The 25,157-nt window shown below is 44.4% G+C and overlaps 1 protein-coding gene across 8 annotated transcripts in view; it reads right to left on the reverse strand.

The window, feature by feature from the left end:
• Positions 1–25,157, reverse strand: part of SLC24A3 (solute carrier family 24 member 3) — a 356,171-nt gene that overhangs the window by 302,722 nt on the left and 28,292 nt on the right. The window contains exon 1 of one of the 8 annotated variants that reach the window (XM_039529111.1): positions 18,699–18,765. The exons of 6 other annotated variants lie outside the window; for them this stretch is intronic. The gene's annotated coding sequence lies outside the window, so the exon portion shown is untranslated. Of the gene's footprint in view, positions 1–9,915; positions 9,968–18,698; positions 18,766–25,157 lie in introns of those variants that run through there. One more of the 8 variants, XM_039529112.1, reaches the window with a different exon arrangement.

The raw sequence follows: 25,157 nt of genomic DNA on the forward strand, positions 1-25,157 counted from the left end.
AAGGAGGGTATGCAATAGGAGTCCCCTAGGGCACCATCAGCTATATTAGTATTAGAGTAGGACATACAGGTCATTGTGCTAGATTCTGTACAGACGCATAGCAAGAGCCATTGCTTGCCTTGAAAACCTTAGACCAGAGTGACAGAGGGTGGGGTGAGAACAGAGGCCAGAGAGATGAAGGGACATGCCCAAGGTCACAGAGCCAGTCAGGGGCAGAGACGGGTATAAAGCACTGCTCTCCAGACTCCCTGCCCAGTGCCCTACTCACCGGACGACACTGCCTCTAAGCTCCTGTTCTGAATTTCCACAGTTCTTCAAACCCACCTTTCTGGGGCCCTACAGAAGATTATGTTGCCTTTGATCACTGGTTCACTGTGAACTGGAATCCTTTTAAAATACTGTCCCCTCTAAGACAAGACGCTAAAGTAAAGGAGAAGTAGCTTCAGCAGCAGTGACAACATAAACAGATGATCAGGAGGTCCCAGGTTTAGACAACAAGCAGCAGATCACTTAAGAGGCATTTAAAAATTACCTAACAATGGGTGAGATTTTCAAAAGCACCCAAGGGATTTAGGAGCCAATCTCTCTCCCCACTCCACTCCCCATGCATTGATTAGGGAGCATAGACAGGGTTTGTGGATTCCACTGGCTGGCTAAGCCCCTAAAAGATAGGCACTACAATGACCAGCACTGTAATGCCTAAGGCCATTTGGGACGTAGGTACTTCTGAAAAATCTTTTAACAAGAAATTTTGTGAAATTAATATTTACCTCAGAATCAGTCATCCCCAGCACTTTAACATGGCAGATGCAAAGAGCATTACCCACTGAGCTCGTGCAGCACTGCACACTCAGAGAGGCCCTGCAGGAACTGCAAACCTAACAAACACCCTTGAAAACAGAGGCTCTGGGAAAAATCAGCTGTCTCAGAGAAGCCAAACTGTTGCTGTCATTTTGACAGGGTGGATCATGCAGCTAGCTGAGAGTCCTACCACAACTGGTGCTATTAAAATCAAGTGGCCCTACTCCATGACAGGAAACCTAATCCATTTTCCCTGGCTAGTGGAAGATGACAGGGTGCAGGGGGGTGTCCCTAGTATTTGACTGTGCGGAGGGAGGGTGGCGGGGGGGAGTTTGGCTCACGGAGAGGCAGAGGATGTGAAGGCAGATGTGGTTGGGTAACAGGGAACACAAAACGGTTTGTGTGCTGATGAGCTGCTTTTGGCTCAGGGCTGGGGGACCTCTGCGCCTTTCATCGTGATTCTCATTAATCCTCATCGCTGACTTATGGAAAAGCTGATGACCTTGGCAGCTGAAGAGATGCAGGATTTCTTCTGCCCCAGCCCTTATCATTCATGCCTACAGCCTCAATATACCCTGGACCATACACACTGAATGTATTGAGAGCCCCTTGACTGGATTCATCCTCTGTCTCACAGGCCATTCTGGGAATTTACTCTTCCAGGCTGTTCTAGTTTATCGCCCTGAGCGATTATCTTTCCTGGACAAGAACTGCCTGACTGAGTATTGATTTCTAAATCTCTCTGCCCAAGCCCATTCAGTACGTCTTAACCCCGAAGCAAACCCTGTACCCAGGACGTGGACATGGTAGCCTGTTAGCGCTGCAGTAACTCAACTCTGCACTGAGCCAGCCGATCCTGAGAAAGCTTGAGACTGTTATGGAAGAGAGACTGTGGGAGCTGCTTTGGTGCTGGTGGGGGAGGGGAGAGGAAATCACTCCCGCAAATACTACCAGCCCATATCAGCCATCCAAAGAACGTATGTTGTCGTAGCGGTGTTTGTCCCAGGATGTTAAAGAGACAAGTTGGATGAGGTAATATCTTTGACTGGCCCTGAAGAAGTGTTCTGTGTAAGCTCGAAAGCTTGTCTCTCTCACCAGTCAAAGATATTACCTCATCCACAGATCCTGACATTCATCTCCTCCCTTCTGGGGCTACAGTGGTTACTACAGCTCTAGGGTCTAGGACCGGGATCCAGCACCTCCTCCAAGGGGAAGAGGTTTGGTGGGATGAATCTGGGCCTTCTCTCTTCCCCTGCTCCCACGTGGGTTGTTACGAGGAAGATGGTCTTTGGCCTGATAGACTCTATCCTCTCAGAATGTCTCATCTGATGTCATCTCCCATCACCTGATTGCCATGTGGGGCAGTCAGAGGAGAGATGCAGGAGTCATGGGCATTGCTCTGTGGAGGAGCTGGCTGGTGGCTTAGGTGACATATGGCCACCACTGCAGAAGCCATTTTAGCCTCCATGGCTACATAGCCAAGTTGAGCTGCGAAGGTCCTGGTTGACTATCCCACAAACATGCCAAGGGCCAGGATTTGGCAATACACATTCCTTTTAGTACAGAGTCTGAGGGGACCGGGATGTCTCTCGCTATTCTGATATGGATTTAGACCAGTTCTCAAACTCTTCCCTGGTGCAGAGTCTCTCTTGTCTTGTGGAACACCTTTTGTTCACAAACCCATGGGCCCCACTTCCCCACCCCTTCACATTCCCACAGGCCCACCTCCTCGCCTTTATCACATGGATCCACCTTCCCTCTCCCTCACAATGGATCCCCTCCACTCCTCTCTCACAAGGTTCTCCAATATCTCCTCTTCACAACAACATGGACCCTGCTTCCCCTCCCCTCCCCAACTATACAAACCCTACATCCCTCCCCTTCATAGTCACAGAGGCTCATAGACTTTAAGGCCAGAAGGGACCATCGTGATCATCTAGTCTGATCTCCTGCACATCGCAAACCACAGAACCTCACTCACCCACTCCTGTAATTTGCCCCTAACCTCCGGCTGAGTTACTGAAATCCTCAAATCTTGATTTAAACACTTCAAATTACAGAGAATCCACCACTTACACTAGTTCAAACTAGCAAGTGACCCGTGCTCCACACTACAGAGGAAGGTGAAACCCCCCCAGGGTCGCTGCCAATCTGACCTGGGAGAAAATTACTTACCAACCCCAAATATGGCAATCAGCTAAACCCTGAGCATGTGGGCGACACCCACCAACCAGACAGAATTCACTGTAGTAACTCAGCCCTCCCCATCTAGTGTCCCATCTCCAGCCATTAGTGATATTTGCTAATAGATGGGCCATACGCCATTGTCGGCAATCTCTTCAGACGAGCACCTCCATAAATTTATCAAGCTCAGTCTTAAAACTAATTAGGGTTTTTGCCACCACTGCTCCCCTTGGAAGGCTGTTGCAGAACTTCACACCTCTGATGGTTAGAAACCTTCATCTAATTTCAAGCCTATACTTGTTGATGGCCAATTTATATCCCTTTGTTCTTGTGCCAACATTGGTCCTTAACTTAAACAACACCACTCCCTCCCAGGAGTTTATCCCTCTGATGTATTTATAAAGAGTGATCATATCTCCCCTCAGCCTTTGTTTGGTTAGGCTAAACAAGCCAACCTCCTTAAGTCTCCTCTTGTAAGGTAGGTTTTCCATTCCCCTGATGATCCTAGTGTCCCTGCCCCTGTTCCAGTCTGAATTCATCTTTCCCGTAAAAATGGGAGACCAGAATTGCACACAGGATTCCAGATGAGGTCTCATCAGTGCCTTGTATAACGGTAATAATATTTCCCTATTTCTATTGGAAATATCTCGCCTAATGCATCCTAGGATTACATTAGCCTTTTTCACAGCCAAATCACACTGGCAGCTCATAGTCATCCTGTGATCAATCAATACACCCAGGTCTTTCTCCTCATCCATCACTTCCAACTGGTAAATCCCCAGCTTAGAGCAAAAATTCTTGTTGTTAGTCCCTAAGTGCATCATCTTGCACTTTGCACTATTAAAACTTCAATTTTCAAGGTTGTCCAGATCTTCTTGTATGATATTGCACATCTCCTCCATATTGGCAAAATCTCCCAATTTTGTGTCATCCGCAAATTGTATTCACATCCCACTTTTTGTGGCAAGGTCCTTAATGAAAATGTTAAATAAGTTTGGTTCCAAGACTGATCCCTGAGGAACTCCATTAGTAACTTCCCTCTACCCTGACAGTTCACCTTTCAGCATGACTCACTGCAGTCTCCCCTTGAACCAGTCCCTTACTCATCTTTCAATTCTCATATTAATCCCCATCTTCTCCAATTTAACTAATAGTTTCCCATGTGGAACTGTTTGTATCGTTTTACTGAAAACCAGGTAGATTCGATCTATTGCATTTCCTTGGTCTAGAAAATTGGCTATCAGGTTGGTTTGGCATGATCTACCTTTTGTAAAACCATGTTGTATTTTATCTCTATGTCCTTGGCTACTAGTTCTTTCAAAATTTGTTCTAAGACCTTATATACAAACGAGGTCAGACTAATGGGCCTGTAGCTTCCCAGATCACTGTTTTTTCTTTCTTAAAATATAGATACTATATTAGTGATTCTCCCGTCACAGGGTATTCGTTAAAAATCCTTGCTATTGGGCTTGCAATTTCATATGCCAGTTCCTTTAATATTCTTCCAGTTGGGTCCCATTAAGGGGTTTTAGTTTGGCTTCCACCTCGGTGTGGTAATTTCTACTTCCATGTCCTCATTACTATTAACCACTCTGCCACTGTCCCGCAAGCTCCTCATTGCCCTTTTTAATAAAGGGAGGCAACGCATTCGTTTAGTGCTTGGGCCATATTAAGAGTATCTTTAATCTCCACCCATCCTCAGTGCTTAACTTCTTTCCCTGTTTTCTTTTTATTTACGTGACTAAAAAAACCAACCTTTTAGTATTTGTTTTAATTTCCTTAGCAAGGTCCAACTCTTCTTGGCTTTTGGAAGTTCTCTTTCACCTTCTGACTGCCAAGAGATATCAGCAAGGATTGCTCCATCCCATCATTCCTTGTAGACTTCCTCTTACGTGCCTGTTTGAGATGGTTGTTCATCCAGTTTCATCTGCAACCCTTCCCTATGAATTTATTCCCCTTGCTTGGGATGCAGGCTCTAGAGAGTTTCTGCAATTCCAAACTTCTTCAACACTCAGATCCTTGAGTTCTTCAGTCCAGTCCACTTCCCTAACTAATTCCCTTAATTTTTTTTAAATTCTGCCCTTTTGAAATCAAGGACCCTAGTTGCAGGTCTATTTTTGTTTATCCTTCCAGTTAGTTTAAACTGAATTAGCTCATGATCACTTGAACCAAGGTTGGTCTCTAAAACCAGTTCTTCTATGAGGTCATTGCTACCAACCACTGCTAAAGCTAAAATGGCATCAACTTTTGTTGGTTCATGACTATTTGGTGAAGAAATCTGATGGCTATCACATCCAGGAATATATGGACCCTACCATTATTAGTAGCACATGTTCTCCAATCTATATCTGGGAAATTAAAGTCTCCCATAAATCACACAAATTCCAGTAGTCTGTTTTTCATTAAAATATTAAAGAGGTTTTTATCCATATTCAAATCAGATCCTGGAGGTCGTTAGCATAACCCACCTGTTGCTGTTCAAGCCACAGCCTGCATAGAAAAGTACCAGCAGGGAAGCAGCTGTCTTTCAACACAGTTTAGCACTTGGTGATAGGTTAGAGAGCCAGCACCATGTGACCAGAGAGCTGTCTACAGGCCACTAGTGACTGCGACATGCTTCACAGAGCACCATTTGGGAACCTATTGCTTAGAAGACTAACTTTTTCATGAAAAAAGCTACCTCTCTACGGCACCTATTGCCTGAGGGAGGAATTAACCAAAAACATTCAGTATGGGCCTCTCTTTTCCCATTGAAATCAATGAGAACTTCAGTGAGCACAGAGATGGGTCAATGATGTGTGCTTTGGAAAACTCCACCCCCGCGTATCTACATCCCAGATAAAGATTATTTTAACCAAAGGCTCCAAGCTTGCAAACACTTCCATATGTGAGTAGCCCCATTTGTCACAGCCAGGGCTTGAGTGACCAGACCTTGCAGTCGGAGCAGGAGTCTGAGTCAGGATTGAGCTGAGGGTCAGAAACAAGGCTGGAAGGCAGGAATCAGGAACAAAGCAGGGAAGCCAGAATCCCGGGCTCAGCTGTCAGGCAAGGAGGCAGGGCAAATGGAGCAGCCAACCAGGAATTCCTCCAGTTACAGGAAGCTGTCTGTGCAGCTTCTTGTGTCTTAAATAGCACTGCTGGACCAATCAGTGGGATGGGCACTCCCCCAATCAGGACTGCTGTGGGCAGCGACTGTGGTGGGGCTAAGGTTCCCTTTACCACTCCAGTCACCAGATGCTAACAAGCTGCTGGATAGCAGCCAGAATGCAACGGCTTCCTAATAACCCCTCAGGCTGGGTTCAAGACTCGCAGCTCCTCACTCAATGAGCTACTGTTGCTAGGACTTTTAATGATCCCTACAGGAGAGTGTTTCATTGTTTAGAAGTTTGGGAATAACAAATTCTGATTCACTGTTTTCCCTTTATGAATGGAGATACTGACATACCACAGACATGTAGATGCTATGGCTAACTCATCCATTTTTAGTTAAGAAAAACTTATCAAGTGGTTCACCTGAAACAGACCTTTTCCTTTCAAAAGTAAATGTGACACTGATCAGGGCGTCTCCCACTTATGCGTGGTTTTCACACAGTTGTGTGCCTCTGCGCTGGTGTTCGAAATGTTGCATATATCTAATTGTGAGCATGCGGTTGTTAGTGCACAATCATAGTGAGCTGAGTTAATTCAAATGTTTACATAGCCCGCATAATGAAGTCCTATATGTCGAAGAATGACATTGCAGGAGGCAGCACATTCTGTTGCTCACGTCACTACTTTAAAAAAGAAATAACTTAAAAGAAAACAAAAGGTCAGACTGGACCAGTCTGGGCCTGTGGATGGAGCACTAAGCAGCAAGTCAGGAGTCTCAGCTTCTTACCTATTGTATGGCCTTAAGCAAGACACTTCATGTCTCTGTGCCTGTTCCCACCTTCTGTCTGTCTTGTCTCTGGGCAGAGACTGTATCCTACTACATGTCCATATAGTGTCTAACATGATGAGACCCTGATCTGAGTTGTGGCCTCTAGGTGCTACCATAATATAAATAAATAATCATTAATAATGGGGAAGTCAGACCCGTTATCTGAGTGCAGATGAAAGGTAGGTGCAATGACTTTGTGCAATGTTAAATACTTTTACCCCAGCACTGGGATTCACACACACACAGTTTCCTGGGAATAGCAATTCTCCTCCCTGTACGTATGAGTGTTAGCACTGTCTGTCACTGCTATAGGAGTCATGAGAGCCTGAATTCATTAAAGAAAAAGGAGCATCAAGGAAGCTGAATTAGTTCTGGAGGAATGACACTCTGTAGTGCCTGAATTCAGTGCTGTTCTACTGTGAGAAATGGAGGCCCTGCACTCTGAGTACTATTGGCACTAGAAAATTAGCAGCTTAGCTAGCGAAGAATAAGATCTTTTAACCTCAGGTGCAGTTTTCCTTTTCGGCTCCCTAAAAGTCGAGTGGTCTTCCCAACATTCATTTTAAATACCTATTTATATAAGTGTGTCCAACTGTTTGACGTCTTCTGCATTTTCCACCAATATCCTCTGTAAGGTTTACTGGTAAAGTCAATGGAACTTTTTCCAAAATAAAAGATATTTCATGGTGAAAAATGGCCTTTTTTTCAGTAGCAAAAAGTTGAGAGGAAGGTTGGCTTTTTCTAAATTTATCACGATTTTTATTATTTCGATAGAAAATATTATCAAGAGATTATCAAACATTTTTGTTTACTGAACAATTTTTTTTTGGCAATCTTAAAATGTTGATTTTTTTAACCCTACAATTGCCCTAGTTCAGGAAAGCAAGTTAGCCTGTGCTGACTATTAAGCAGATGCATAAATTCAATTCAAGGCAATGGGACTTAAGCACGTGCTTAAATTAAGCACTTGCTTAAATGCCATCTTGAGTAGGGATGGACTTTAAGCACATGCTTAAGAGATTAACTGAACAGAAGACTAGATTTGTTACTTACTATCTTGTGGCAGAGAGTTTCACAGGTTAAGTATATGCTGTTTCAAAATGACCTTTCCTTTTATTGGTTATTAATTAATTGCTTATTAGTTTAACTGGGCATCCCTTTATTCTTGTTTTATAAGAGAGGCTAGATAGAGGCGCCCAATTGACCTCCTCTATGACAACCATTATTTTATATACCTCTACCCTGAGCCCTCTTATTCTCCTCCGCTCTATGCCAGTCTACATTTTTGACTCTCTCCTCCTATGAACATCTTTTCATGCCTCTCATCATTTCCATTGGGCATTGCTGGACCTTTCCCTTTCTGCTATATCCCTTTGGAAATTATACCGCATGCAACATTCAAGGTGAGAGTGCTCCCCTGATTTATACAAGGGCATTCTAGTATTTTTAGCATTATTCTCTGGTGCTTCGTTACTCAGGGGAATCTTAAATTCTCCACCAGGACATTTATTTCATTAACGAGCTGCTTTTTACGCACAGACGATCTGAAAGCTGTTGATGTTATCGGAGATGCTTGGCATCTGCTGATTGTCAGGCTTGATTTTGTCTGTGTCCCTGGTATAATACCTCTCTCCTGACAAAGTGATAGACCATTTCTTTCCCCTCTGCTGCTGCTCCCAAAAATGGTACAAACACCAGTAATATCCCAACCCTGCCCAGGAGAAATACAACCAATTACACTTAGCATAACCACTTGCTCTGTGTCTGCTCCAGAGACTAATCTTGGGGGCAGGTGGAGTGATGCCCTCTGGTTTGCCTTGCATGAGTTACAGGCAATTTATTTTACTTACTCATCATGGATGAGCTTCAGGGTTCATGAAGAGGGGAGATCTTCAAAGGCACAAAGGAATTTGGGCATCTAAATCTCATCTGTGACTGTGCAAATCTCCCCCAAAATGCACATGTACCACAGCATCACCGAGGTCTTCCCCTTGACTCTCCCAATAAGCACTTAATTTCCCTTGAACCCTCCTCTCTCCTCTGTTTCTTCCAAGTTGCCTGATGCAGGTTGTGGACCAGACCCATCAGTGGAGTTGCTACGGGGCCTTTTATCTCTTTTTCTATGACTCCATGTTAACATTCCCCTTTTCCCTCCTCTCTTTCTGCTAAAAGACCTGTCCGCTCTTCCAACATCTCCGCTTACAACACTGTATCCTGCTCCTCCTCTCTCAGTTTACCACTTCTCCCTGCTCTAGTCTGTCCAAAACACTCTTAATCTCTTCCTCTGTCACTGCTCTAAGCATGGGCCAGATCCAAAAATCCAGCAGAGTCAATGGAAAGTCTCCCATTGACTTCAATGGGCTTAGGCTCAGGCCCCAAGGCCCCCTCCCTCCTTCACTGAGCAGCTTGTAAAAGAAACGAGGAGGAAGAGAAAACTAGGGGCAGAGTGATTTATCACTATTACAGGCCCATTTTGTACTCCCTGGGGGAATACCGATTTAGCCATGAGGCCATAATCCTGCCTTCCCGGGTTGGCAGCAGAGGAAAGCAAAGGACGACTGGAGAGCACAGTGGTATAAAGTTTCATTGGTGTGTGTTTGGAATGGCTGCATTACAACTCATGCAGGTCATCCCAGATCATTACGTGAATGAAACCTTTCTATAACCACATGGTGTGGTTTTCTTTTTTTAATGGTAGGCAGAGAGGAAAAATTAGTGCTAATAAATTATTGACGCATCTAAAAATAATCTAAAATTGATTTCCTATCCATCAGCATGTTACGTTTTTAAGCTCCAAGGTCTTGTGGCTACTTAGACCTGGAAACAAAATGCCACATGTAGCTGGAAAGGAAGGAATTTCCACTCTTCAATGTCATAAGACAAGTGTTTCTAACCAGGATGGTTTAAGTGATGTCACTAGAAGCCGCAAGCCCTAGAGCCTAGAGCAGGGTCATTTTCTGGAGGGAACATGCACATGTTCTTGGTGATGTGGAAGGAAGATGGATTTTTACTCTGAATCTGTACAGCACCTAGCACAATTGGTTCAGGGCAGAGGCTCCGAGGTGTTACTGCAATGTAAACATACAAACAACAACAATTAAGTGACATTACAAAAATAGCAGCTGTCTTAAAACTAGTCTGAAATTTTGAATATTAAAAGGTGGTACTGGCTGAGATGGATGAGTACACACTGTGCAAGTGCTATTTATCACAATGTGGTTATGCTTGCATACAACATTTACTTATTTCAGTTTTTTTAAAGGACCTGAGATCTTAGGTATTTACACAAAATTTTAAGTCACATCCAACAGACATATCCTTCATAGCAAATTGCCTTTACCACCTAGAGCCACTGCAACATACAATCTACCTTGTAACAGTGAAGGACCTCCAAATTAGATAATAAACTGCTCCCACCAAGGAAAAACGGGCCATGCTGTGAATCCTGAAGGTCAACAAATCCTGGTTCTGTCTGACCAAGAAGGGAAATGAATTCCAGAAATTAGGATCTCTCTGTGTCATCTCTATTAAATATAGGAGATACTGGCTCAGCTGTCTCCAATGCTCACCAGCAGAGAGCCTGTCTCCTAGGTAAACAGACACCAAACCATTCACATCAAAACCAACACCTTAAAGTTCACTTAAGCAGCAACTAGAGCAGGTCTCTGAACAGCTGACATGCTCTCTGCATGAAATGCCGTGAATCAAGCCCAACCACTTTCTACAACAGGCACATTTCGCATCCACCTTAGTCCCCGGACAATCTGAGCCCACGTAGGTGGCGTTGCAACAATCCAAGATGGAGGTGAAAAAGGCACAGGTGATGGTAGCAAAGCCTGCAAGTGAAAGAGAAGGAGGCACTTCCATGCCAAGCATAGGCAATAAAATGCAGCGTTGGCTATGTTGCCATTTAGAGAGACATAGGAATAGATGAGGATCTGCCAAGACCTAGGTTACGGACCCCAGTATCAATAGCAGGCATACTCCCACAGATCAAGGAGCATGGTATAATTCAAGTCAGTTCTTCTTGCTGTTTCTCTCTATTGTTAAGTCTTCTGCCGGATGTATCCCTCATCCAAGCTACAATTCAATTGAATTAGATCGGGTTAGATTACTGAATCTCAGCAGCAGCGCCAGATGAGTAGGAAACAAAGCCAGGTGTCATCAGCATGCTGAAGGCATTGTCTCCCAGGCCCCTCTACAAATCAACAGGATGGAACCTTGCAAGAGGCAGCCATAGTGGAAGATGGGCACCTGCCAAGAACAACCCGCAGATTCTTTTAGCTACCGCAACTATTATATGGATACATAACATGCCAGCTGTGTGTGTGATGTACCGCTTTGGTGGCCAGCGTATTACATATCTAAAAATCACACACACGTACACACACACAAAACAAGTAACCGTGAGCCAAGGCTGTCTAAACACCATGGTGCTCTGATGACAGGGTAACCATGCAAATGAAGCCAAAGAACTGTTTTTTCTTCATTTTTGTTAAAAAACAGAATCTTACAAAAAAACAAACACACAGAAGGAAAGGAGGGGAGTTGTGTCTGATTTCAATAAAAACATGTTTTTCTTGTTAAAAAGACTCTATTTTCTCCCCTCCCTCTGCCTCTTCGTTTCTTCCCCCCATGCGTCTCTGGAACAAGGCTACATAAATCTGTGGCATTTAAAGGTTGTTATGAACTGCTCGTATAGTACCGAAAATGTGCTAGGTGCTTTACAGGTAAACATGAGGACAAGGGCTCTGCCCAGAGCATATATCAGTTCTGGTATTTAACACTTCCAGAGAATTCTGTACTTGGATTAGTCCCTGAAACCATTTTCAGGTGCATTTGGGGGAAACAAACTTGGTGATATCCACAGAATACACAAAACAGAAAAGCTGAAGATATGTACATTTGTGCATCTACACCCCTCCCTTGGATTCTGACCCCCTTGCAAACCACTCAAGCTTCGCTCTCGTGGGTCTTGTCTACACGGGTGCGCCCAGGGATATGGACACGGGTTGAACTTCCCCAGTGCTCCTATAAAGGGTGGGAGATATTTAGTGAAAAGCAAGTGTGGAGAAGCTGATGGATGGCATAGAATTAGAACCTGGTGATGCATACGCATGGTCTTTGCTCCCAAAGGGACATTCGTATCCTTTCCCTGTATGTTACAGCCCTAGTTCTGGAAAGCACTTAAGTATGTGCTTACCTCTAGGCTCAAGAATTATCTGTTCTGAATTAGCTACCACTATCAGCCAGTTGATACTGAGCCTCCTGTCTTCATGTGATCAAACTCCCTAGAGCTGTCCCCTTCCGTCATGCATCTCCCAGTCCCCCGGGCTGGTATCTGTTAGGATTGTTCCGTCTGGTTCAGCAATCCAGCAGCCCCCTTTTCAAACTTGCTCTTTTCCATCTACCAGAGAACAAGCCTGGAGAGGACTCTGCCTCTGACTGCTGGGCTGTGGGAGGGAGAGAAGAAAGCCATGGAAAGTCCTCATGTGAAGTCTGGCCTTTATAGAGTATCCATACAGTGTAGGGCCATCATCCCTACAAGGTACATTAAAAATTGTGCTGAAGGTGCAGAGGACCAGCAGACCTTTGTTATGATTTCTTCAGCCTCTGTCTCCTCTCCGATCAATACTGTGATTCTCATATGTGATTGTCCGTACTGCAGACATTTAACTCTTCTCCGTGTTTATCATGAAGCTGTGGTCTTCAAGGGTATGTCTACACCGCAACGAGACACCACCCGCAGCTGGCCCGTGCCAGCTGACTCGGGCTGCGGGCGGGGCTGTATAATTGAGGTGTAGACATTCTGGCGTGGGCTGCAGCCCAAGGTTTGGCACCCTCCCACCTCGCAGGGTCCTAGAGCCTGCACCCAAACATCTACCCAGCAGTTAAACAGCACAGCAGCCCCACACCCACAAGCCCACATCAGCTGGCCTGGGACAGCTGCAGGTTTTTAACTGCAGGGTAGCCAAACCCAAGGGTCTGTTGTATCCCAGCTGTTGCTGGGACTCAGAATGCTGTAGGACACGGTGGACCTGCCGTGTTAAAGAATTACCTGAGTAACTCGACATATAATGTTTTCCTTATAGCTCTGGATTTATTAAATATTGAGGGAGCAATTACCTTTTAGCTATGTCAGTGTGGGTGTGTTTATTATTTATAACTTGGCATATTTATTATGAATTTTATCCCACTCACATATCTGCTGGTCTCACAACCTGCCTTTTTCAATCACTTATTAGGCAGTTTATCCTGCCTGTCACAGGAAAGCATACAAATCCACCTGGAAATCTCTATCTTGGCTCTCTCTGAGATTTTTTAATAAGAAGTAAATCAAGTTAATAAATGAATTTAGAGCTCAAGAACTAAAAGGACAAACAGCATTGGTACAAGCCCAGGACAGCGAGGATGGGGGGTGAGCAGTTTAATGGGGCATACCGCTCCTTTAAAACAGGGCGCCATGCTACCTAACCTCAGCAGCAAGCCATCCAGGGACTTTGTCATTCTCCTGGCTGCTACCACGGAGCATGCTGGGAAAGAGGGCTTGCTATATAAACCCTTCTCTCCTTCATACCAGGGAGAGAACCATAGAGAAAGCAGTGACTATAGGTGGATCCCTGAGGAGTCTGGGCAGATGGCTTAGAGACAACAAGCAAAGAGAACAGGGAATAAGAAATCCCAGGCAGGGGAGTTGATTTGTTTTGGGATCTGTGTTTGGGTTTTTTCCACCCTCTAGGTGAAGGAAGTGAAGCTGTTTCCTTTCCAGCCCAGGGTTGTTACTTCTTCCAGAAGGCAGGAGTAACATCCCCTCTTTCATCCACTCTCTATTGCAATGAGAAGGAAGCTTGTTATATGCTGGAGGACAGCATGAGACCATACTTGTTTGACCATATCTGTATCCCAGCAGCTTCTGCACAAACTCCCTTGAAGCCACCTATGCTAATGCTTTCTGTGCTAATACTGTAAGATGACTCGCTGCTCTGAGAACTCCCGCTAAGCGGCCGTAGCCAAAATTTTTAAGTGACTAGTGATTTGCGGGGCCCAACTTGAGACACTTTAAAAGGTCCTGATTTTCAGCAGCTGTTGAGCCCCCACCCTCTGAAACTCATGCTGCTTTAGGGCATCTCAAGTCGCTTCTGAAAATCTTGGGCCACGTGTCAATATTTGCATTACATTTATCAGGAAAAGCAGCAAAGAATCCTGTGGCACCTTATAGACTAACAGACGTTTTGCAGCATGAGCTTTCATGGGTGAATACCCACTTCGTCAGATGCAAGAGTGGAAATTTCCAGGGGCAGGTAAATATAAGCAAGCAAGAAGCAAGCTAGAGATAACGAGGTTAGATCAATCAGGGAGGATGAGGCCCTGTTCTAGCAGTTGACGTGTGAAAACCAAGGGAGGAGAAACTGGTTCTGTAGTTGGCAAGCCATTCACAGTCTTTGTTTAATCCTAAACTGGTGGTGTCAAATTTGCAAATGAACTGAAGCTCAGCAGTTTCTCTTAGAAGTCTGGTCCTAAAGTTTTTTTGCTGGAGGATGGCCACCTTGAGATCTGCTATTGTGTGGCCAGGGAGGTTGAAGTGTTCTCCTACAGGTTTTTGTATATTGCCATTCCTAATATCTGATTTGTGTCCATTTATCCTTTTCCTTAGAGACTGTCCAGTTTGGCCGATGTACATAGCAGAGGGGCACTGCTTTGGGTCTGACTAAATCCCTGGGCAACTAAAAAATCTTGCAGTTAGGTGCTGTATGGGGTAGAGGCTGTACTGACTTTTCACACTGAAATCCCATTGCCATCAGAAGAACATTTGGTCCATTCAGGGGCGGCTCCAGGCCCCAGCACGCCAAGCGCGTGCTTGGGACGGCAAGCCGCGGGGGGCGGTCTGCCAGCGCCACGAGGGCGGCAGGCAGGCTGCCTTCGGCGGCTTGCCTGCGGAGGGTCCGCTGGTCCCGCGGCATCCGTAGGACGCCTGCGGGAGGTCCACCGGAGCCGCGGGACCAGCGGACCCTCCGCAGGACCGGCGACCGACAGAGCGCCCCCCGCGGCATGCCGCCGTGCTTGGTCTACATTGCTATTTTTAGCAGTGGAGCCTTTCCCTGCTGCCAGAGCCTTTCCCTGCAGCCTGTATGTAGTGTCCATATGTAGTGCCTGTGCTTTTCTAGACACTGCAGTAACTGCAGACATAGCCTCAGGCACAAGCTACTTAAGCACTGCATAACTGTGAGGCTGTACATAGCCAGTCAATGGAGCTACCCCCACGCTTAAAGCTGAGGCATTACTTAAGCCCCTTGCTGAATCAGGGTCTTAAAGAGTTAGCGTCACTCTCGCTGTCCGTTAGGGTGACCAGACGTCCCGATAAAATTGGGACCGTCCCGATATTTGGGTGGTTGTCCCAACCGATCTTTGACGCAATTTGTCCCGATATTTCACTCCGCCGGCAGCACTCGGCTTTTTTTTTTTTTTTTTGCTCCACTGGTGGACTCCCCCATTCCCCATGTTTCCCGATATTTTCTTCATCTCATCTGGTCACCCTACTGTCCCTAGAGGTACTGCTGACTGTGATACTTTCCAACTAACAGAGATACCACCATCTTTTCATGGGATTACCATTTTCTGCACAGTATGGGACTGAGCCAAAGCCCACTGAGATCAACAGAAGTTTTTCCATCGATTTCAATGGGGTGTGGATGAGGCCCTGTAGCCTTTCTGAAATCTGCTGTTGTACATTGCACTAGAATGGTCAGAGTGATGAGCATGGAGCTACACAAAAAGACAATGCTCCTCGAACGTATACGGAGATACTATTCATTGCTCAGATGTTGAACTATTCCAAACAGGGATTTTTGTTCTTTAGGTTTCTTTGCTTTTAGGGTAAAGAATAAACAGGAACCCGAAACATATAATAATAAATTATAAATAGCCGGCAGTACAAAAATAAAATGAATTCACCATTTTTCTTTAAACATCTCCCCTCCCCCAGAATAAACACACTTGTTTCTTCACCACCCTTCTTAAGAACAGGTGTCTTGCAGCATTCTTGGCAGATCAGGCTATTCTGAGCCAGTGTATATTAGTGAACACAAGCTACATTTAGGGAGAGTTACGTAGAGATTGTAAGCTGTCTGAGGCAGGGACCCCCTTTTTGTTCTGTGTCTGTACAGTACCTAGCACAGAGGGGTCCCAGTCACCACCACAATACCAGTAAAGAAGCTAAAGTTGCAGCAGGACATCTCATCCACGCCCCCCCAAAAAAACCTTTATAAGCATAAGTAATAAGTTAAGAGGAAGGACTTGTGCATTGTGGGGGATAAGCCACTTGCCCCTCAAACCTGGGAGGCTCATGGCCACCACACCCAAGAGGAGGTGGCCCAGGGGGTGATCTGGTGGTTGTGGACTCCCTTCTGAAGAGGATGGAGGTATCCATCTGCCAGCCTGCTACATCCGTGGGAGCTGTGCTGTCTGCTTGGAGCCCACATCCAAGACATTACAGAAAGGATGCCAAGGCTCATGCATCCCCCTGACCACTACCCCATGCTGCTCATCCACACGGGTACTCATGATACGGCCACGTCTGACCCTGAGCCGTGGCTACAGGACTCTGGAGTGAAAGTGAAAGGTTTGAGGTGCAGATTGTATTCTCGTTCATCCTCCTGCTGGAGTGCAAGGGCTCAGGCAGAGACATGTGCATCATGGAGATGAATGCAACAAGGCTGCACAGATTATGTCTGAGGGAGGGCTTCAGCCTTCTCAGCTATGGGAGGCTGTACTGGGAAGGACTGATGGGAACAGATAGGGTCCAGCTGGCCAAGAAAAGGAATACTATCTTCATGCATCAACAACTCACTAACCTAGTGAGGAGCACTTTAAACTAGGTTCAAATGGGGGGGGGATGTCACAAAAGCCATGGGTGAGCATAAAACAGTGCGATCTTAACATACAGCAAGATGTTGGGAGGACATGGAAAATTACAATAAGGTCATAGGAGCAACAAGAGGAAAACTAGTGGGGGAATCTGCTCAGTATCTTAGATGTGTGTACACAAATGCAAGGAGAATGGCGGGAAATAGGAAGAACTGGAAGTATCAGTACACAAGTTACAATACGTCTTAACTGGCAACACAGAGACGTGGTGGGATAAATCTCCTGGCTGGAATATTGGTACAGAAAGGTATAGCTTTTTCAGGAAGGACTGGCAGGGGGCAAAAAACAGGGGAGGTGTTGCATTCTACATTAACAACATGTACACTTGTTCTGCGGTCCGGAAGTGGGTGAGAAGCAGACCAGTTGAAAGTCTCTGGGTAAAGATTAAAAGGAGAAAAAAAAATAGGGACAACGTCATGGAGTCTACTAGACACCAGCAAATCGGGAAGAGGAGATGGATGAGGCATTTCTACAACAAACATCCAAGACAAAACCTGGTAGTAATGGGGGATTAACTACCCAGACATCTGTTGGAAAAGTAATACAGCAAAACACCCAATGTCCAGTAAGTTCTTGAAATGTTTTGGGGACAACTTTTGTTACAGTAAATGGAAGAGAAACCCAGGGGCAGCCATTTTAGATTGATTCTGAGCAACAGGGAGGAACTGTTGCAAATCTGAAGAGGGAAGGCACTTTAGGTGAAAGTGAGCATGAAACGATAGATTTCACGATTCTAAGGAAAGGAAGGAGAGCAGCAGAATAAGGAAAATAGGCTTCGAAAAGCAGACTTTCCCTACCAGTCCTCTGAATTTGCTAATGTTCTAGGGGAAGAAAATCTAAGGGATAAAGGAGTTCAGGACAGCTGTTAGTTTCTCAAGAAGACCATATTAAAGTCACAACTGCAAACTATCCCGATGCAAAGGAAAGACAGGAAGAATATGATTGGGGTATGGAACAACTTCTATATGAAAGAAATTTTAAAAACTGGGACTGTTCAGCTTAGAAGAGAGACAATTAGGGGGGAATATGATAGAGGTCTATAAAATCATGAATGGTGTTGAGAAAGTGAATAAGGAAATGTTATTTACCCTTCATATAATACAGGAACCAGGGGAACCCTATGAAATTAATAGGCAGCAGGTTTAAAAAAACAAACATAACGAAGTACTTCTTCACAAAATGCAGTGTCAACCTGTAGACTCATCGCCAGGAGATATTTGGAAGGCCAAAAGTATAATTGGGTTAAAAAATAATTAGATAAGTTCTTGGAAGACAGGTCCATCAATGGCTATTAGCCAGGATAGTCAGGGATGCAACTTCAGAGTCTGGGTGTTCCTGAGCCTCTGTCTGCCAGAAGCTGGGACTGAACGACAGGTGATGGATTACGTGATAATTGCCCTGTTCTCTTCATGCCCACTGAAGCATCTGGCACTAGCCATTGTTAGGCTAGATGGACTATTGGTCTTACCCAGTATGGCCATTCTTATGTTAATATTAATGGGCCAATATGGGTCCCCAATTTTCAGGGGATCCCTGATGACCTGAAAAATCAAAAAAGGAATCCTACAAAAAATGGAAACATGGACAAATTAGTAAGGAGGATTACAAAAGATATGATATCTTGATTTTAGTAAGGCTTCTGACACAGTCCTGCAAGACAGTCTCATGAGAAAACTACAGAACTGTGGTCTAGATGGTATTACTGAAAGGTGGATGCACAACTCGTTGAAAGACTATACTCACAGAGTAGTTAGCAATGGTTCACTGTCAGACTTGGAGGGCATATCCAGCGGGGTCCCACAGGGGTCTGTCCCAGGTCCAGGTCTATTCAATATTTTCATTAATGACTTGGAATGGAGAGTATGCTTACAAGATTTGCGGGTAGAATGTAGATGAGAGGAGTTACAAGTACTTTGCAGGACAGGATTAGAATTCAAAATGACCTTGACAAATTAGAGAATTGATCTGAAGTCAACAAGATGAAATTCAGTAGAGACAAATGCAAAGGAAAGAAAACTCAGATGAACTACAACAAAATGGGGAACAACTGGGAAGGTGGTAATATTGCTGAAAAGCATCTGGGGGGGTTCTAATGGATTGTCTGTCAATACGTGCTGCAAACAAGGTTAATATCATTTTGGGATATATGTGTCAGATGTAAGGGATAATTGTCCTGCTCTACTCAGCGCTGGTGAGGTCTCAGCTGGAGCACTGTGTCCAATTCTGGGTGCCACACTTTAGGAAACATGTAGATAAATTGGAGAGAGTCCAGAGGAGAGCCACAAAATGAACAAAGTTTTAGAAAATTTGACCTATGAGGAAAGGTTCAAAAAAAATCGGGCATGGTTTAGTCTTGAGAAAAGAAGACGGAGGAAGGACCTGATAACAGTTTCTGACTATGTTAACAGCTGCTATAAAGAGAAAGGTGATCAATTGTTCTCCATGTCCACTGAAGACAGGATGTGAAATAACTGGCTTAATCTGCAACAAGCGGGATTTGTGTCAGATATTAGGAAAACCTAACTATAAAGAAAGGTAAGTAGTGAGACAGGTTACCTAGAGAGGTTGTGGAATCCCCATCACTGGAGGTTTAAGAACAGATTGGACATACACCTGTCGAGGATGGTCTAGGTTTACCTGGTCCTGTCTTAGAGCAGGGGGCTAAACTTGATGACCTCTCAAAGTCCCTTGCAGCCCATCGTTTTATTATTGTGCTATCTTTCCACCTTCATCTGACCAACAGCACTGTCACGAATTCGCTCCAATTCTCCGTAAGGCTTTTACCGCCATCTCCAGCAGATGTTCAAAAGCAATTTCAACAAACCTGCACAAAATATTAAGTGTCCCCATATGCTTTTATATTAACAGATCAGCACAACTAACTGCCCCACCTGCTATGTATTTGGGAAACTATTCTGCCTTGACACGTCTGAGCTCACTGTTAAGTTTTGTATTAGAGTGAGAGTTTGATGAAGCTGGGGTATGTATTTCTTTATGGTGTCATCTGCATTGGAGGAGTATTATATATATTTGATACTTTTGTATCATAATACACTGCATACAGAAAGGAGCAGAGAGAGACTGGAGTGCATTATGGTTTGTACGAGAGTGACTCAAACAGTTTACTATTACAGTTGATATGGCTGAAAGCCCCTGACTTGTAACGTACAGTAACTCCTCACTTAAAGTTGTCCCGGTTAACGTTGTTTCGTTGTTACGTTGCTGATCAATTAGGGAACATGCTCGTTTAAAGTTGTGCAATGCTCCCTTCTAATGTATAAGCATACCAGATAAAAGACTATATTATATATAATTGGATTCCCTTAACATCGTTTCGCTTAAAGTCGCATTTTTTCAGGAACAGAACTACAACATTAAGTGAGGAGTTACTCTGATTAACAGTTTGCATGGCAATAAGTTTTCACTAAAACTCTCTACTCACCACTCCCTGTAGTTGCATATATGGCACTTCGCTAAAAATGAGAAACACGGGAGAGAATCCCTTAAAACAGTTTGTTCTGCAACTGTCAACTGGGATGGCTCATTTCCATGTATTGCCTAAAATAACCTTGCACTGCCCTGACATGCGCACACAACGTTCTTCTGAAAATGCTCCTAATGAACTCGGCAGCGGGAGAAGTCAAACAAAACAACCAGGGTGAAGGGAAGGTGCACTCAGAGGAACTGAAAGCCACATCTTCTCCACACAGAAAGGAATGCCCATGTAAGGATAGTTTTCTCTCTCTCTCTCTCCCCCCCGTAATATTGAAGGATGTTCTGGGCCATCTTAGGAAAAAGAAACGAGTCTGTCGCTGAATGAATATTATTTTAATAGCAGACCTTTCCGTTATTTGAAATTCTGTTAACCTTTTTTTGGCTTGCCTATCAGAAAGGATTCTTTTCCTGGCCTTTAATGTGCTCTTGCATAACGGAAACTATTAAAATTTGTTTGAAGTTCTTATTTCGAAAACAGGTGCCGTTAGCAGGAATGAAAGGTGAAGTGACTATTAAAAATAGAAGGTCAAAGAGACAAAGCAGAAGGGAAATTCTCAATCTACAATTCTCTTGAAACAAAAATTCTTACCCCTTTTCAACACTGCAACATTTACACATATCACCATCAATACGGCTTGCTTACTTTTTACCCTTTGGTTGCCTTCAACACTGAAAAAGACTAACAGCCTGATCCTGCAAAGGACTTTTTGAGAGGCAGTGTGGTCCTACATTTAGCACAGTAGACTGGGCTATAGGAGCCCTGGAGTCTAGTCTTAGTTGTGCCACCAGCCTACTAAGTGACCTTGGGCAAGTCATTTCCTGTCTGTAAAATGGAAAGAATGATACGAACTTCCTTTGTAAAGCACTTTGAAATCTACTGATGAACAAGCTAGGTATTATTATGCATGACGTCATGCACAGAGGAATTCCCATTGAAGTCACCTGCACTACGCTCATGCTCCAAGTGAAACACGTGCTTTGTCAAATCAGAGCCTAAGTTTCTATGGGCAAAAGCCATCATCTCTTTCTTGTCTCGAGTATTATACATGAGACATACAAGAGATGATGGCTCTTGAAGGTAAATAACGGTCAACATGTGGGGAAGCTTCAATTTCGGGTTTACAGACCAAGGGAATATTTAAAGGCAACTAAATCCATGTCTTTGAATTATTTTTACAACCAGTGCACATGTGAAGACAGTTTTATTTACAGTGGGGACTGTAACACCCCCTCACCACATCCACTAATACAGTGGTACCCAACGCAGTGCCCGCCGAAATGCCGCCGAAAAGCAGAGTCATCAAGAGGTGTCACCACCGAAATGCCACTGATTTTCGGCGGCATTTCAGCGGCGATGCCTCTTGACATTGCTGCTTCTCGGCGGCATTTCGGTGGATGCTTGTCCGCCGGCCACGATCCTCGGTGGCTCGTTGTCCGGCACCCGCCAGACGAAAAAGGTTGGGGACCAGTGCACTAATATTATGGAATTTCCCACAATCTTCTGCTTCCTCACACAAATGACCCAGGTGGGGAGGAAGGATGTTACCTATGTGGCGTGTTTTCCTTTCCCCTCACCTCCAAGCTTATGGACACAGTCCACCAGGAATCCCCAGTTCCATGCAGGGGACAGCATTAGGGGACCATTATGATCCCCCTCGAGCTACGTGGCCGTGGTATGGAAATGCTCCTCTGGAGGAGGGTTCCTGGGCTGTCCACAGGTGTGTGAGCACTTAGATGCCCTTTGCTTCCTTATCAGGCATGCATGTAGATGTCTCACCTCTAACAGACCCCAGATGGATCTCAGGAGACCTCTGACTAGAAACCCACCCCCTCCTGACAGGAGAATTCAGTGGAAACCAGGCAACTTAAAACTCCCTGAGTTGCCATTCAGCTGCACAGGTTATTCCCACAGACAGAAGCCAGTCCTTAGCTTGGGGGCTAATAGTAGCTGGCAGCACATGGCAGACAAACACATCATTAGCTTCCACCAGCTACATTCCCAGTTGTCTTCAGCCCTGGCTTACGCTGATCTTTCTCTAGTGAAACGTTATTTCTGTGTTATTTGCAATATTGCTTTTTTGTGCGGAGATGCATGAAAATTAGTGAAGGGCTCAAACAGTTTGGGGATTTGGTCTCAATTAAGCACCCACAAACTTCAGATGTTTCTGAACCTCTTAAATCTATAAAGTCAGTGGGTAAACAATCTCTGGAGCATGGTCTTCAGTCTTTCCTGCTTCTGGAAGCAGTACGAGACCAGTGAGCTGAATTCTCTCTTGCCCTGCATCTTATGTAGCCATTTACTGCCGCGTAAAGTGGATGTACTTTCACTTCGGGCCAGAGTCCCCTTTTGCTTATAATTATTTTACACCCGTGTAAGTCCACTGACTTCAATGGTGTGAGAAAAGAACTAGGCTCTGCCACTCTGCTGATTTTGTGCACAAACTTTGCACTGGTGTAAATGACTACACAAGCCGTCTCGGAAAACCTCTGCTTTTCTGCTTGCAGTCCAGGACAAAGTTCAGGGGTGTTGGAGAACAAAAGTGATGTAAATAAATCAAAAATGTGAATTTCTTTTAACCCAGAAGGTTCTGGTTTAAAATTTTAGGCAAGAGTTCAGGTTGGGGGGATTGTGGGGGAGAGAGAGAGGGAGGCAAGGGGTTGTTAATCGAAACATTCCTGATGAGAAGGCAGATGATTTTGAGAGTCCCGATGTCATCTTAATGGGATTCAAAAGTGAAGTAATTCATATAGGGGTTATCTGGTCAACAGGATTTGCTGTCTGGTCCGGGGTAGATGTTAGGTGTGGTCTTTGAGATAAAGGCTAGTGAATTATCCAGTAAACCAACTGCATGTATTTTGCCTCTAGAGATTAAACAGTTTGCATTTATTTGGAATCTCACTACACAGTGGCACAGATGTATTCTTTGGGGGCAGGGTTATGTAAGCCAGTTTGGGGTATCTTTTGCTGGAAGCCAAAAGAAAGAAAGATGAAACTGGCCCTTGTGTATAGTTTCAGCGAGCTAACTGCAAAATCCCCAGTCAAGTTGTCCTTGACATTAAATAATGCAAGGACGAGCTGTTCTAAAACTGGGAAAGGATCTAATATTCTATCGGTGATACTCAGAAATGGAACCTTTCACATCAGCAGAGAGTCTGTACACTAACTTTAGACTGTGTCAAAACTTTTTTTCAGACGTTTTCCCCACCAGTGCTATAACCAGTTCAGCTTTCGCATAGACCAGCCTTGACATGTTAACCACTGTGTTATCTAACCTTACTCAGAGCATGTCTACAGGAAATGGTGGTTAAAATGCCAGCACCCATCAATGTTGTCTACACTAGTACTCCACCCCCCGCTAGCACTGGTGAAGCTGCAGCAGTGGAAAATGTCAGGGTAGAATTATCAAGAGCACCTGCCTCTTTTCCCACAGAAGTAAAACTTCCTATAAAACAGGCCAACGCTGAGTGATTTTGAAAATCCCCTGCTTAAAGTCTCCTCTAGACAAGGCAACGGACAAAGTCAACAATGAAAAACCGAACACTCGCTGAAGAAATAGACAATCAGAACACAACTGCACAGTGGTTGCCCACATTAACATAACGTGAATTCAAGTGTAGCAATTCACAGCTCTACTCCAGCAAGTTGCAAATTCTCTCACAGGCCTTGGAAGGGCAGGGAATCATTGTAAGGCAGCAGCCTGGTTAAGAGCTTATTACTATTTGGGTGAGAAAACTACCTCTTTGCAAAATTACCCAATGAAGCCGCACCAGAGTGGAAACAACCAGATGCCTCTATCAGACACTTTAATTCATGAACTCATTATGTTCTCACTTGAAAAAGGCAACAAAAAGCCCTCAGCATTATCCAGCTACACAAAGCGGGAATAGTCTCTCAAAAAGATCAGGCCAAATGATAAGGCCCTGTATTTGTGGACTTTTTTTTTTTTAAACACCTAAGCATGGATGCAACCGTCATTAAAATAAAACAGTGTGCAATCCAAACTAAACGTGTCCTGATGGAAAATGCTCTCACTGTGCTCATCGGGAATCAGTTTAAGGCAGTGTTGCCAACTCTTGTGATTTTATCGTGAATCTCACTCTATGCGGTGCTTTTCTTAAAGTCCCAGCTCCTCGAATCATATGATTAGAGGACAATCTTTAAAAAGGGAAGCAAAGAGGACCGGGAAAATATAGACCAGTCAACCTAACCTCAATACCTTGAAAGACAGTGGAACAAATTATTAAACCATCAATTTGTAAGCATGTAAAGGATAGTAGAGTTATAAGGAATGGCCAACAAGAATCTGTCAAGAACAAATCATGCCAAACCAACCTAATTGCCTTCTTTGATAAGGATCCTGGAATAGTGGGTGAAGAGACGGCGGAGGGAGGGGGGGTGCATGCTGTGGAAGCTGCAGACATGATATATCTTGATTTTAGTATGGCTTTTGACACAGTCCCACATGACAGTCTCATAAGAAAACTAGGGAAATGTGGTTTAGATGAAGTTACAGTAAGATGGGTGCATAACCGGCTGAAAGACCATACTCACAGAGCAGTTATAAATGGTTCACTGTCAAACTGAGAGAGCATACCTGGTGGGGTCACACAGCGGTCTGTCCTGGGTCCCATACTATTTAACATTTTCATTAATGATTTGGATAATGGAGTAGCGCATATGCTTCTAAAATTTGCAGGTAACATCAAGCTGGACGGGGTTGCAAACACTTGGAGGACAGGGTTAGAATTCAAAAGAACTTTGACAAGTTGGAGAATTGATCTGAAATCAACTAGATGAAATTCAGTAATGAAAAGTGTGAAATACTACACTTGG

The sequence above is a fragment of the Mauremys reevesii genome, linkage group 3, assembly GCF_016161935.1.
Source record: "Mauremys reevesii isolate NIE-2019 linkage group 3, ASM1616193v1, whole genome shotgun sequence".
Lineage (NCBI taxonomy): Eukaryota > Metazoa > Chordata > Testudines > Geoemydidae > Mauremys > Mauremys reevesii.